General features: G+C 44.5%; 1 protein-coding gene across 1 annotated transcript in view; it reads left to right on the forward strand.

Moving 5' to 3' along the window:
* Window positions 1-14,903, forward strand: part of Scml4 (Scm polycomb group protein like 4) — a 94,928-nt gene that overhangs the window by 32,455 nt on the left and 47,570 nt on the right. The window contains exon 2 of the mRNA XM_021174730.3: window positions 11,077-11,155. The gene's annotated coding sequence lies outside the window, so the exon portion shown is untranslated. The remainder of the gene's footprint in view (window positions 1-11,076; window positions 11,156-14,903) is intronic.

The following is a 14,903-nucleotide window of genomic DNA, read 5'->3' on the forward strand; positions in this document are numbered from 1 at the left end:
CAGCCCCCACGCCACGAAGGTCATGGTCAAGGGCCGGGGGAGTAGATAGCCTACCAACAGCAGGGCGCTCTGAGGGAAGGAGTCGCTCCCAGAGAGTCTATGGCAGACGTAGTCCTCACTCATACTGTCATTTTGGTTACTGGCCACTATCCAGTGTCTCCTGAGGTCACGCAGGGTCTGTTTCTCTTCAGGTGACCTGTGGGTGTGATCCAGACTCACCACCACAGAGAGAAGCTGTGCTAGTGATGGGGTGGTCAAGCAGTGGGCTGTCCTGGGTTTGCACATCCAAATATGTCAGTAGGACTCACTGGACATGTAGGGGTGCTCTCCCTTCCTCAGGGGACCGCTGAGGGTCTCTGTGTTGTAATTATAAAAAGATAAATAAATATAAGAATTTGTTCTGTGGGGGTGTAGTGCGGTGTGGAGGAAGGGGGTGCCTCGGCAGGCCCATGCCAAGGCATCCCTTCCCCCTGAGGGACCAGCCACACAATAGTATAGTATAGAATAGAGTTTATTTAGGGCATGGGGAGGGGAGTTAAGAGAGTAGTAGAGGCAGAGAAAGGCAGAGAGGAGAGGAGAGGCTGGCCATGGCCACATGGAGAGAGCGGGGGGAGGGGGATGGGGAGAGGGGGGACAAGGGGGAAAGGAGCAAGGGAGAGAAGCAGGAATAAGACAGAGAGGAGGGGGGCAAGCAGCCCCTTTTATAGTGGACCAGGCCTACCTGGCTGTTGCCAGGTAACTGTGGGGATGGAGTCCAGACAGAATACCAACACTCTGGGTACATCTTCACCTCTTTAGTGCTCTGCACAGTGGGTGACACATAGGTGGTCGGGAGTGTGGTGGGATGGTTCAAAGGACACACAGACAAAGGACACACAGACAAAGACAATAGTGTTTCTGGCCAGCACATCCCCTTTGGCCTTGCGTGATCTTATACCTGTCAGGGTGGTGTTGGGGGACAGTAGGTTGTGACCAAGGAGAGAGTGACCCTCCCGACCTGTGCCCCCACTTGGGATGAGGGCAATTGTCCCCTGAAGCCTTTGTGACTGTTGGTGATCAGAAGTGAATTCAGCACAGTTTGCTTTCCTTCCTGTGAGATGTGGGATTCTGTGGCATGTGTCACTCCGGCCCCCTCACTTTACGTATTCCCTTCTCAGCCCCCACATGCCTGATGGTTGAAGAGTCTGGGTTCCTGGAGAAGTACCAGGGGACGGTGAACCAGTGAGTGCTGGCTTCCCATGTCCAGACAAGGCTTATGCCTTGCTGGCCACTCAGCACCCGCCTCTCTTCCCAGCCTCATGGCTTTCTAGACTGCCGAGCCCCTCTCTTCCCATGCAAGGGTTTCAGTAGCTTTACTTCTATGGCGCTGGTGCTCTGTGGACAGGGCACTACTGTGCCATACTGCAGGCAGAGCTGAGTATCACACCACTGTCTGGGTGTATTCTTCTTCTTGGAGAATAAATGAAATACTCTTGCCCGCCAGACATCTTTTGGGGGTGCTACAAAGTGATCAGGAAATATACTTCCTTCTACTCTGTTCTTTACAAAAAGAGAAGAAAGTTGTGTTGGAGGGGGTGGGAAGAGCAGTAATTCATATCTCATGGGACCTACTTATCATGCCAGGCTCCCTTGGGATCCTAGTGGTATACTGGTAGCACTGTCCTTGAGATAGCCACATACTCTGGAGACTGTTGAATATATCCCAGATTTGGAGAGTTATGACTGGTACTATTTGAATTTTGTCATTTTATCAGGGAAATCTTTACTATTCTTCCTAGCAAAGTATTTGAAAAGAAACTTGCTCGCTCTGTTCTCTGTGTCTGTCTCTGTCTGTCTCTGTCTCTCTCTGTCTCTCTGTCTCTCTGTCTCTGTCTCTGTCTCTGTCTCTGTCTCTGTCTCTGTCTCTCTCTCTCTCTCTGACCTTGAAGAGAAAGTTTTCTTTGTAGATCTTGAACGGGAAACAACCCAAAGCAGCCAAACCACAAGCACTTTCTCTAAATTAAACATAAAGTATAAACAGAGAACAAAACAGGAAGTGGTGGCTGGCTGAAAACAAGAACTCCCACAGCTGTCCTGGAAAGTGCGGTGCCCTGCCCTGCCCTGCCCTGCCCTGCCCTACAGCGAGCCTAGAGTCCCCTGGCAGACAAGTGTCTTCTACTGGCACTTCCTGCAATTGCTCTTCAGCAATCGCTCACAGTATCTGCATCAGCTCCAGCTACCCCAGGCGCTAAGTCACAGGGGCGTCCTGTGAATCATTGGGTTTTCTTCCACCCTTTCAGCTTTCAGAGATGGAAGAATGTGGCCAGAAGGGTCAGGATCCCTTCTTGTGTCCCACCTGCAATGTTGCCAGTCTGACAGGTTCCATCCAGGGCTGACCCGGTGTGTGTACAAAGCTTTGGGGTTAGATCTGAACTCTCTCATCAGTAAGCACAGATGGTGGCGGACTCATGGTATCTATGTAGGCATCGGAGCCTCTCCTCTAAGTCCGAGGGCAATGATGCTTGCCTCAGAACCGTGTAGAAACTAACAGAGACGAAGCAGGTAAACTGTGGCAGGCCTACTTTGGAAACTTGTAGTGCCATGTCTTGCTGGGGTAGTTTTCTTGTTTGGAAATGGCTTTTTTAAAAAAAAATTGTGCATGAATGTATATGTACATGAGTGTGTGTGCACGCCATGGGTGTGTGTACATGCAGTGAAGATGTGTTTGGAGGTCAGAGAACAACTTTATGAAGTTGGTTCTCTCCTTCCATCTTTTTATAGGTTCTGGGGGTATAGCTAAGTCAGGCTGTCATGATTGTGTTGTGAGTGTTTTTACACATAAGTCAAACGTAGTTGGCCCAAGACCATGATTATTGAAGACTCCTCAGGTGGAGTCCTGAGCACAGGGCCACTACTAACACTAATAAACGAATGGCCAGTCTGGAGCCAGCTGCCTCAGTGCTGGTCAGTGGAAGAGTCCTGGATGAGGGGCAGCTCACCAGACCACTCATTCAATTATTTGGTGAACGTTTGTTAAATCTCTGAGATGTTCAAATCTCTGGAGTTGGAGCCAGATGAGCACATCTGTAATACCAGCACCCAGAAGACAGTGGCAGAAAGATGATAGCAAATTCAAAGCCAGCCTGGTCTAGATAGCAAATGCTAGCTTAGTCAGGGATACATGGCAAGACCCTGTCTCAAAAGTCCAAATCAATTAAACCCGGACGCAGAGCTGCAACCATGGGCTTTCCCACCTGCACCCCAGTTCCTGTAATACAACTCTGAAACTTAATTCTATGTGAATAAAAGCCTAGGCCATAAGCTCGGGCTTGTTCCCACTAGCTTGTAACTCAGTTATCACGTTAAATCTAGTCTGAGGCTGTCGTAAGGCTAGCTACTGTCCTAAGTTTCATGCATCGGTCTCCTCAGAGCTCAGGGCGAATCTCTTCCCGCGCCTGACTCTATCCTAGAATTCCAAGCTCCCTCCCAGAACTCTCACCTCCTGTTTCTTGTCTCAGCTCATCGGCCAATCAGCTTTTTATTAACAGGTGATGCTTCCATGCATCACACAGCACACAAGAGATGGTCTTTACCCAGGTCTCAACTGTATCCAGAGAGATAGACATGATTGCACATTGCGTTATGAGAAAAAGCATTTAGTTACAGCACAGAGAAGGACTTGGAAATGGAAAATTTCAGTTGGACTAGCAACTTGCAGTCAGAGCTGTGGGAAAAGAGGTAAAACCCCCCTACTGCCATCACCCCACCCTCCTAAAACACCTCCCTGAGGTGGCTCCTTTTCATCCAGCCAAGGGTAAAATGAAGACTCTTGTGTCAGGAGTGGTAATAATTAACTAGGAGTTCTACCAGATAGAAGACACAACACTTTTATATTTATATGTAGCATTAGAGCCGGGCAGATAACCCTCTATGCTATTTCGCCCATTTCCCTGTCAGTAACTCTAAGATAGGACTTGCCATGGTCTGCCTGGGCCGCTCTTACTCCGACTGGCCAGCCCCGTTGGCCAGTTCTCATGATCCCTTAACCCATGGCATCTTCTCTCTTCACTGTCGCCTCTCTCTCCCCTCATGGTCTCTGCTTCAGACCACAAGCCCGGGAACTTAAGCCCCTCTGACCTCTCTTCTACCAACCTACAGGTTATAGGCATCTTTATTGACCAATCAGGAGTAACTTGGGGCAGGGGACAAGGTTACATATCATCACTTGGCATACATGAGAATCTCCTTTTCCCTGGGGGCAAGCAGATCTCGGGAGGTCAGTCTTTGGCAAGACAATATGTGGCAACAGAGCAAACCTCAACAGACATGATTCCTGTTGGAGAGCAGGGGACTGATTATCTGTTGTGTAAAGTTGAGCAAAGGTTAATTAATATTCTTTGACAAAACTGTGAGGGAGCCCCAGGGGACAGGCTCGGAGGCCCACTGTGGCTCAGTTCTAACCTTGGGCCCTTTCTGCCTTTGGTTCAATAGTGAGCAGGTCATGGAAGCCTCTGATTGAGGTAAGAGTAGGGGGCCGTGGGAGTCCAGGGATGGAGACTCGGGCTTCCAGCTTCCACATGCTACAGGGTTAAGGGTGTAAGGAGACCAAACTGTGGACATCCAGGAAGGGCAATCAGGAGAGGAGCAGGCTGTGAGCCAGGAGTGCTGCAGGCTGTGACTGTCCTGGACTCTTCAGTCTCATCTTTGAGGTCCAGTAGTCTCAGAGATGTTCTGCTATGCGGTACATGAGTGTATCTTCTCCCTTCTGAGTGTTCATCCTCTGAATGCAGGGCACAGGCTCCAGGAAGTTACTCCAGTGACCTCGAATGTCTCCACTAGACCACGTAGATGAGGCTTGGCTGTGGCTAACCCACTGTAAGAAAACTTTATGATACTCTCCCAACCTCCCTCCCCTCAGCTTAAGGCTGCAGGCTTGTGAGGAACTGCTCCACTATCCTAAGTTTCCCCCCGGGACTGTTCCTACACACCCGCTGCATGCAGAGGCCTTCTGCCTTGTCCTGTTTTAGGTTACAGCTAAGGCTGCAGAGTTGTTCAGCGGTATCATACATACTAAGTCGTTGTGGCCCCTCTGTTTTATTAATCCCGAGAATTGCCAGATAAACCAACTCCACTATTTTGAGCCAAATAAGGAGAGGAAAGTCTCTCTCCATCCCTTGGACCCTGGGTTTCCCTCCTTATCCCAGCAAGAGACAGTAGCTACCATTGTGAGAGCATTTCCAGAGACTTTTCATGCACCTGTCAGTCTACACAGTAACCCCTCCCCTCTGCCCCATCCACAAGGGACATCCAGGACCCCCAGCAAATGCCTGGAGCTTCAGATGGTACTATTTTTATAATGTTTTTTTTTCTTATATACATACCTATGACAAAGCTGAATTTATAAATTCGTCATGGTAAGAGAGCAACAAAGCTGGGCAGTGGTTGCACACGCCTTTAATCCCAGCACTCGGGAGGCAGAGGCAAGCGGATTTCTGAGTGTGAGGCCATCCTCGTTCTACAGAGTGAGTTCCAGGACAGCCAGGGCTACACAGAGAAACCCTGTCTTGAAAAACCAAAAAAATAAAAAAATAAAAAAAGAGCAACAAAAATAACTAACATGAAACATGATATAATATATGCTGTAAGAAAGGTGACTGTGATCTTTCTCTGAAAGTATCTTAGTCTCTCATTGTCTTATAGTGATATTTTCAGACCATGGGTAACTAATTTCCCTCAAAGCAAAAGCATAGGCAAGCAGGAAGTGGGTGTGCAGGGATGTGTGCACATTTATTCATACACCTTTCCTGCCCACCGTCTGGGAGCACACTACCGTACAATTATGCAAATGTCAACATTTATCCCTCCTTCTTACCCACAAGTCTGAGGAGCACAGATCAGATCGCCTCCATGTCAGGTTCCCTCTCAAGACCCATAAGCTTGCTCATGGGCACATCTCCAGCTAAGGCAAGAGAGAGGCACACCCAAGCCTTTGAGACAGCAGAGCCTTTGAAAGCGCATCCCAAAGGAGCCTTTCTTCCAAGGTTCCACTGGCCCTCATTGTCAAGGGCCTGCCTAAGGCAGGTACATGCTGTCAATCCACAGACATCTTCAGGGAAATCTCTTTTGTATTTAAGACAATGATCATTTAATGGGGTGGTATGGCCACAGGTGATAGAAAAGTCAAAATAAAAGCTGGGTCTTCAGCTACAATCTATGCTGCAAGCACTTCTTGGTCCAAGAGAGAGGATCTGTCACTCAGCGGAAGTTAGGATCCTGAAGCCAGACAGGAGGAAGTTTCAGGTATGGTGCTAGCAAGGCAGAGAGGGGGGCTTCTTCGTCTCCTGGCTCCCTCATCCCATGCTCACCTTCCAAGCTTAGGCAGTTCCCTCCCAGACAGCACACTTGGACAGCATCCCAGTGTCTCAGGAACCAGGGGGTGGCTTAGGCAGGCAGTTCCCTTCAGTAAGGAATGTGATAGAGAGCATCAGGTCCAGGCTAGTACGCAAGATCTGCAGTGTGTTGTCTTTTGTGCGGATGTCACTTGAAGTGTAAGACACTGTGGTGTTGCCATTAAAAGAAGTGAGCACCTGTGATGGTTTGTATATCCTTGGACCAGGGAGTGGCACCATCTGAAGGTGTGGCCTTGTTGGAATAGGTGTGACCTGGTTGGAATGGGTGTGTCACTGTGGGTGTGGGTATAAGATCCTCACCCTAGTTGCCTGGAAGTCAGTCTTCCACTAGCAGCCTTTAGATGAAGACATAGAACTCTCAGCTCCTCCTGCGCCATGCCTGCCTGGATACTGCCATGCTCCCACCTTGATGATAATGGACTGAACCTCTGAACCTGTAAGGCAGCCCCAGTTAAATGTTGTTTTTTATAAGACTTGCCTTGGTCATGGTGTCTGTTCACAGCAGTAAAACCCTAACTAAGACAGCACCCAACACCAGGAGGAGGCAAGGCTAGCCACCTTACACACCCAGCTTCTCTTACCTCAGATTCATCTTCTGAGAAGCAAGTCTAGACCAATGGACTCTGAGGGCAAAGCTAGCTATAAGGAAGTTCCTGGGCTGGCCAAGGTGACTGAAGAAGAGTTAGGCTACAGCTGAGCACTACCCAGCTAGTAATTTCTTCGTACCTGTGTGGCAATCTGTCTCCCATGTTCCCAGCTATTCTGGTGTTTCAAAATCCTGCAGGGTGTAAGACCTTCCTGCAAACATTTGCCCTTCTTGTGTTATGATGGCTTCCCTCCTTCCTCTGATGCAAATGACCTTTGGCTCTCTATCCCCCTGGCGGCTCTGCCATTCCTTGCTGGGGTGGGAGAGGTCATCAGGAAGGAGAGTAGGTGCAGTCGAAGGTAGCTGAGTTTGCTTGCTTCTGCAGTTCTCCCTCCCCAGCACATGGCTCAGCATAAGGACCCGGAGGATCTGCCATCCAGCCTCCCTGACATCATTGTGAGGATGCTACTTCTGTGGGCAAGGAGGCACCAAGGTCTCTGGTCATCTAGAAATTTCATGTCCCATGGACTCAAGCACAAGGCTGCACTCCCCAGTTCCTCTAAAGCTGTTGAAAGGTGCATCATGTTTAACTGTTGAGCCCTTTCTCCCTGGTTATGTTGTGGGGACCAGCGCTGACCAGTTCCTTCTGCTCTGGGTTCAATTCCTGTTTTTCCAGAATGCACTGGCATCTTCACAACATATTACATGGATCTTCTCTATGTAGATTCTAGAGACAAGGTCATATCAGAACTTAAGGGAATGAAAAGCTATAAATGAGTTCTCTCACATTAATGAGGCCAATTAAAACAAATTTTATTTTTTCCTGTTTACTTTTCAATTATATTAAAATAATTACAATTATAGCTGGGCTCAACTTCTCTAAGACTTCCATGCGTTGAAAAGAATGTATGGCTGCACACATAACACATCCTGGTTGCTATGATACTACTGTCACTGTGAGACACACGCCATTACATCGTTCTCCTTACCCTTTAGAAACCCTCTTCACACCTTTAACTCCACCCTTGCCCTACACTAACCAGAGTCAAGCTAATCCTGACCCTTCTTTGTCCTGCAAAATATGAAATCAGCTGTCTCAAAGAACTCTTGGTTTTATTTATGGGATAAATATTTCATTTATCCCATAAATAAAATACAGAGAACAATATCACAGAGTAAAATTTTAATGCTAGGAATGAATATATGTATTGATTTTGGCTTCAGTTAGCTAAATGTTGTCAGAACTGGGAAAAGCATGTATTAAAAAGAACTCATTTTCTCAATTTAACAGATTCTGTTATTGTCTTTAGTCCTTATTTTTAATAAAGCATTTATTCTGTTTTTAATTCTCTGCATGTGTGTGACTGTGTGCACATGAAAGGAGTATGTGTTCTGAACTGCTGAGCTATCTCTCCAGTCCTTATTGGGCCCATTCTTGTCATATTTAGTTTTGTTTTTGCAAAATATCAAATCCAGGGTGTTATATAGTCTATACAAGCATTCTTTCACTGAGCTACATCTTCATCCCAGTGTGTATAGGTTTTGTTGATCTTCAAAGTGCTCTTTTACATGGAACACACATCTATCCAAATTGATACGCTTTTGCCCACACATGGATACAATGTTGCTACCTCACAGGTGTCAGGTGCACTCTGCAAGTGCAAAACTGAGCCCGAAGCTGAAGGTCAGAGTAAGCAGTGGAACAAGGGCTCTGGCCTCCAGGAATGTACATCACTTACTTATGTGCATGAAGCAATAAGGAACTGTGAGAGCCATCATTAATCAGTACTTGAGAGTATTACTAGCCAGACAATGGGGGAGGATGTAGTTGAGAGTCCAGTATAGAGAAGAAAATCTCTCTGAAGCTTGAGCTCTTTGGCGATCATTGAGCGTGGCTGAATTCAGACAGGTGCCAAAGGAAACCTTTAGAAATCATTAGAAATCACCTCATGTATAGTCCCAAAGCCTGAGAGCTATTAGGGCCTTAGATGCCTGAAGGTTGCACATAAAAGACTCTGGGTCACAGTGAATTCAGCATGGAGCCGCAGAGCAAGATGAAATAGGATTACTGTAGACCATTACACTGGGGTCAGAAGCCCATTCCCTATATTAACAGAAGAGTCCAGGAGAGACTTGAGATCCTGTACCTGCTGCCTTTGGTACTTTGAGAAACAATAGAAAGCTATGGATAGTTCTCCTTGTCTAATTTATCCACCTTTCCTTCATATACCCCTCTAATGTCCCTGCCCAACCTAGCAGCCTGGGCACTTCTGCCTAGAAAGTCCTAAATCTGATGTCATGCTCTGATTCTCCTGTTTCTACCCCTTCCAGTTATCCCAGATGGTAGAACTGATTTTTTCCATCTCTGATACTCTAGCATTTCATTTTATTATTTGTTACATTATATATGTGTGCGTGTTTACAGATACATATATATAATCTTATATTGTCTTAATATTATTACATTGCTTTTATTGCCTGCTTTTCTATAGGTGGTGATTATCATAGAATCTTTCTGTCCCCTCTTCTGGAATGTTCACCCAGGTCTTGAAGGGGCTGAGATAGACACCTCATTTAGGACTGAATACTCAATTGTCTCTAATTCTCAGCACATTGACCAATTACAAGACTCTGCACTAACCATTACCCACTGCATAAAGAGGCTTCTTCGACCAAAGCTAAGGGTGGAAAGCCATTAACAGTCTTGTGAGTCCCAGCTGTGGATCCTGCTTGCTACAATATAGCCTTCTAGTTAAGATATGCCCAAAGCAATAGTGGTATGACTGTTAAATGGCAACCAATTATTTTCTGATTGGCTCTGAGGCCTGTTCCACAGGGGGAATATGTGTCTGCTACTGTAAAACTGGCTGAAAGCCTATGGCTTAGTGGATCACAAGCCCTACTGGGAAACCCACTACTAGTGTTTGCTAAATGAATACATATCGTCAAATTGTCTTCTGAGTAATGTTGACATCAAATGGACTAGTGCTGATCTCAGCCTTGTCAAAGCAACTTCTTTTTACTGCTTTTTTTCTGGAATATTAAAGCAGTGATCAGTGGTGTTCAGTGTCTTGGGTTGTAACATCATCAGAAATCAAAGAAAATGGAAGACTATTTAAAAAGAGTAAAGATATCTAAAACAGCTCCCAGAGAATGAGGCTCATTCATAAATTGTTTATTTTTCTCTCTGTATATTTGTCTCTGATTTAAAATTTCAAACCATGCAAAATGGCACACAAAACAGAGTAAAAACCACATTTCCGGTTCTTTTGCCCAAGGATGACCACCCATAATCTTTTGAGGTTTTCCTTTCCCAGACCCACACTAGTTAATAAAGCACTGTAGATTCCTACATGAAGCCATTCAAACACTGTAAGAAGTACCCCACATATGCTCTCTTACACACACACACACACACACACACACACACGCATGTGCATGTGCACGTGATTGCACGTACTCATGCATGCTTAAAATCAGTAAGTATTCTACCTTACAAATTTGAAATAATACATTAAATCAAGACTGTTTTGAGGGGTGTTTAATAGTTCACCATTATAAATATTTTTGTAAAGAGTGACCTTGATCACATATTTTTGGGTTTTCTTTAGATTTTTTTTCTTAATAATTTTTAAGTAAATTATTTTCATTAGAATTTGTTCATTCTACTTTTTCCTTCCTTCCTTTTTCTTTTTTTTATGTTTTTGGTTTGTTTCTTTGAGATAGGGCTTCGCTATGGCTCTCTGGCTGTCCTGGAACTCACTCTGTAGACCAGGTTAGCCCTGAACTCATAGAGATTTGCGTGCCTTTGCTCCCAAATGCTGAGATTAGAGGCATGCATCACTACATCTGGCTATCCTTATTTTTCTTAAGACACAGAGGGACTCTTCCTTCTGTATGACAATCTTTAATTACATATTTCAATATTTGCCTTTTCTATTACCACTGAACCGTATTTAAGCATGATAGAATTTTATGGTCTCTTACATAGTTCAATGTGTCTTGCGCTCAGTGCTCCCCAAAGCTGAGACACTTCCTTACTTTCCTATCATCATCATTCCTATTACTATTATTAATTCTTTTTTTCTTTTCTATCCATAGCATAGTTTTGGGAAGGAAGATTTTGGAAACCTGCATTCCCCCTCCCCGCTTTCCAAAGTGTCTGGACCTGTTATTGAAGGTAAATTGTGTTACTTGTGACTCTCCAAACTCTAAAATTATCCTACAGAGACATTTAGAGGATCCCTTATGGTTCTGATAAATTCATTTACTATCCTTGTTACTTAGCATTAAATTTGCCCATTGAAGTGAAGATTTCCGGTTTCTTTGGAGACTCAGTTGTATCATGTAATGTGTTTTCTGGAAACTGTCTCATGGGAGGATGTTTTGCTGAAGCAGACACATGGTGGTTTTTCTGGAAGCTGCCTGCGAGAAGGGCATGTGATGCTCTGCTAGAGTGGGTGCTTGGAAAGGTATAAATATAACCCAATAGACAATGGACGATGATGACAACGACGCTGTGTGGTATTGGTTCACCCTGCCACTCTTTCCTGGTCATCATTTGTCATGATGTCAGAGAGAGAAAATGCCACCAAAGAACTTCTGATGTGTTCTGGCAATTCCTTGCCACTTCCTCAGACGCAGGCCGATTGGCAGAGTCTCATGGTTTCCTCTGGATTGAACTGCTGTTGCTGATTCATGAGTGGTTTTTGTGAGTGGATCAAGCTGCCACTGCTGATTCGTGTGAGCCTAACTGCTGATACCCTGACAATGCAGATTGGATTTACTCCAAAGAACCATTTCTAAACAGGCCCACGTCCTCCTCTGCTCTATTAACCTTTTCTTTCCACTACCTCTGCTGGGAGGTGGGCTAGAAGGGAGGTTAGGAACCGTTATTAAAAGTCAGTTTCGAAAAATATAAGCCTACAACCCGTCTTGATTAGTAGGTAAAATGAGCAATCGCTAGGGCGTGGTAGGCTGGGAAAGCTTGGGTATTTCCTGCCTCTGGCTCTGTCTCCATCCCAGTAGTTCCTACCACTCCACTGACAATGGCTCCTTACTGGTCAATTAGCATAAATTATGTAACAGACAGGCTCTCACACTGCCTAAGACTGGTGCTTCTGTGGAAGGCAGAAAGTAGGAGGCAGCACGAGGCATGGGGATTTCCTCATTAAGAAAAAGGAGGTAAAAAGTCAGGGGAAAGGAAATGAGTTAAACAGATAGTTCTTCCTCCTCCTCTTCCTCCTCCTCTTCCTCCTCCTCTTCCTCCTCCTCCTCCTTCTTCTTCTTGGAAGGACTTTGTTATATGGAACAACTTAAGGAAAGTTAATTTCACTTGTTGGTTGTCAAAGTAAAGCTCTTTTTAGGTTTACTTATATTTGAAACTTCATTGCTAACTCATATTGTTCTAAACTTGATTTTCTTAAAAATGATTGCATTTTATTTATTATGTGTGTGCATGTGTGTGCACGCACAGGGACAGAATACACGCATATAGGTGAGTGTAAAGGGTAGCAATTATCTCCTATGTTGGTTCTTAGATGCTGTCCACCTTAGTTTTGAGACAAGGTCTGTCACTGGGACCTGGGGCTCACTGGTTAGGTTAGGCTGGCAGGCCATACACCAACCCAATAGATGTACCTGTTCCTGCCTCCCCAGTGCTAAGATCACAAGCACAGCTACTATGCCTGCCTTTTTTATATTGTGCTGAGTTTGGTGTCAGAGCCTCACCTTGCGAGATGAGCAGTATATCAGCTGGGCTTTCTGCTCAGCCCCTAACCCTAAGCTTTCTCTTGCTTCCCTTTTGACACTAATGCGATTAAATACATTGTTAATCTCCACACTAAAGGCAAAGTAAGACAGGCATGAGCAAACCTTGTATTCCCAGCACTCTGGAGACTGGAGCAGAGGAATATAATAAGCTGGAGGGTATCTTGGACTGCATAGCAAGACCTTGTCTCTCGAAACCAAAAATAAACAAAGCAAAATAAAATTTAAAGTAGAAAGATGCAGAAATGCACCCTACAATAAGAAAACCTTCTGTTTCTAAAATCTTAAACTCATAATAAAGAAGCAGAAATTCGATCACGATAGATCAAAATGAGACTGACTTTCACCCAACAAGACCTTTGTGATTTTTATTGATCTGTTTGCGCTTTTGACTTCTTTTGCACCAGTGAGTGTTTGGGGTATTTGTTGGTGTTGAGGTCCAGAAATAGATTTTTGTGTTATGAATTCCTACACAGTAATCATAATTTATTGACTCCAAGATGTATTTGATTACAGAATGCGTCGTTATCTTATGCTCTACTAAGCAGTCTCATCTGCTTGAAGCGATATAGGGCCATCTATATTCCAATAAGGTTAATATGTTTTTAAAAAATGCATCTTAGATTCAGTGAGATGGGATTTTTTTCAACACATAGAAAAACAGAAAATTGATATTTTTAGCAGGCTTCTTTTCATGTAAATTATCTTATTTTTATTTTATTTGCAACTATATGTACATATATGTGCCTGTCTGAGGATTTAAGTTTGTGTGTACAGTGCCTGCAGAAGCCAGAAGAGGCCTAGGGAGTTACAGACATTTGTGAACTGCCTGAGGTAGGTGTTGGGTCCTCTGGAAGAGCACCCGTTACTCTTAACCATAGAGCCAACTCTCTATGCCTAGCTTTTCTCTTTATCTGAAATTAAAACTCTACTTATAGAGTTGTGAAATAAAAAATTCCTCCTTTAAAATTGTAATTATGGAGTTGGAAGTGTGGCTCACTGGTGGGGTGCTTGCTTAGCACACACAAGGGCCATAGGTTCAATCCTCCAAGTTATTAAAAAAAAAGAAAAGAAAGAAAAAGAAAGAAACCTATCCACCAAATATGGTGTATCCAAAAATAAATCTTCCTCTAGTGTGTTTTAAAAGAATTTCTAGTGTTTTGCTTTTTCTTCCCTGAGTAAAGCTATGTAGTCTCTGCTTCCCTGCCCCCGACAAGGGACCCAGAGATTCCCTTCTAATACCTGCTGCTCCCCGCTCCCGACTCCCTCTGGGCCTCTGGCCAAGGAAACAGGAGCATCCCTAATAACACTAACACCTGCTTCAGGCTTCTCAGAAGCCTCTCATTTCAACGGAAGGTTTTGGCAGGTTTCTCTACTCTGCAGAAGTGGATTGCATCGCCTAACACCGTCCCTGAGTTAAAGCTCTGCCCAACTCGACACGTTCCTGCCCGTGCTGGATATCTGACCTCTGAGCGTCCACTTCCCCTGTTCTCTGGGTCATGGCTTTGTTAGTGGCCTCTTGCTTCCAGATTTATGGAATTCTACCAGAGCAGCTTATGATTAACATTGTCGGAGCTATGCTAAGGTCACGGTCGCGGGCAGGGGGGGCTGTGTACAAAGGACTGTGTGCTGTGAACATTGCCCACAGCCTGGCCATCTTTAGTGACCTTTTAGCAAGCTTTCCTCCATTTATTTTACCATATAATATATTGCATAGTTGGGATCATTTTTATGTGTCATTTGTGTGCATGATATTTCTTTTGCCCAGCATCATGTTATGCAAAATGTGTTGCTAAAGGCTTTAACTTATTTGCCAGTTTTAGTTTGTTGATGTATTAGCTGTTCCCTTATGCATTGTTATTTGGGCTGTATCTATTTTATTTCTGCAATTCTAAATAATGGCGAAGTGAACAATTTCTGTATGCAAACTCCTGTCCATGTTTGGATTGAAGGATGTCATGGCTTTAATGAAATTGACTTGTATTACTAAAAAGGGTGATGACAGTTCATAATTCAAGCAAAGAAACAAGAGTAAATATGGAGGAATGGGTGAACTTGTGTAATATATTATTAATATATGAATGTTACTTAGTAATATAATTATAATTATCATATAATTACATATTAACCATTAATATGATAATATATTGTTTGATATG

This window comes from Mus caroli, unplaced genomic scaffold (genome assembly GCF_978045245.1).
Source record: "Mus caroli unplaced genomic scaffold, Mus_caroli_1 scaffold_9, whole genome shotgun sequence".
Classification (NCBI taxonomy): domain Eukaryota; kingdom Metazoa; phylum Chordata; class Mammalia; order Rodentia; family Muridae; genus Mus; species Mus caroli.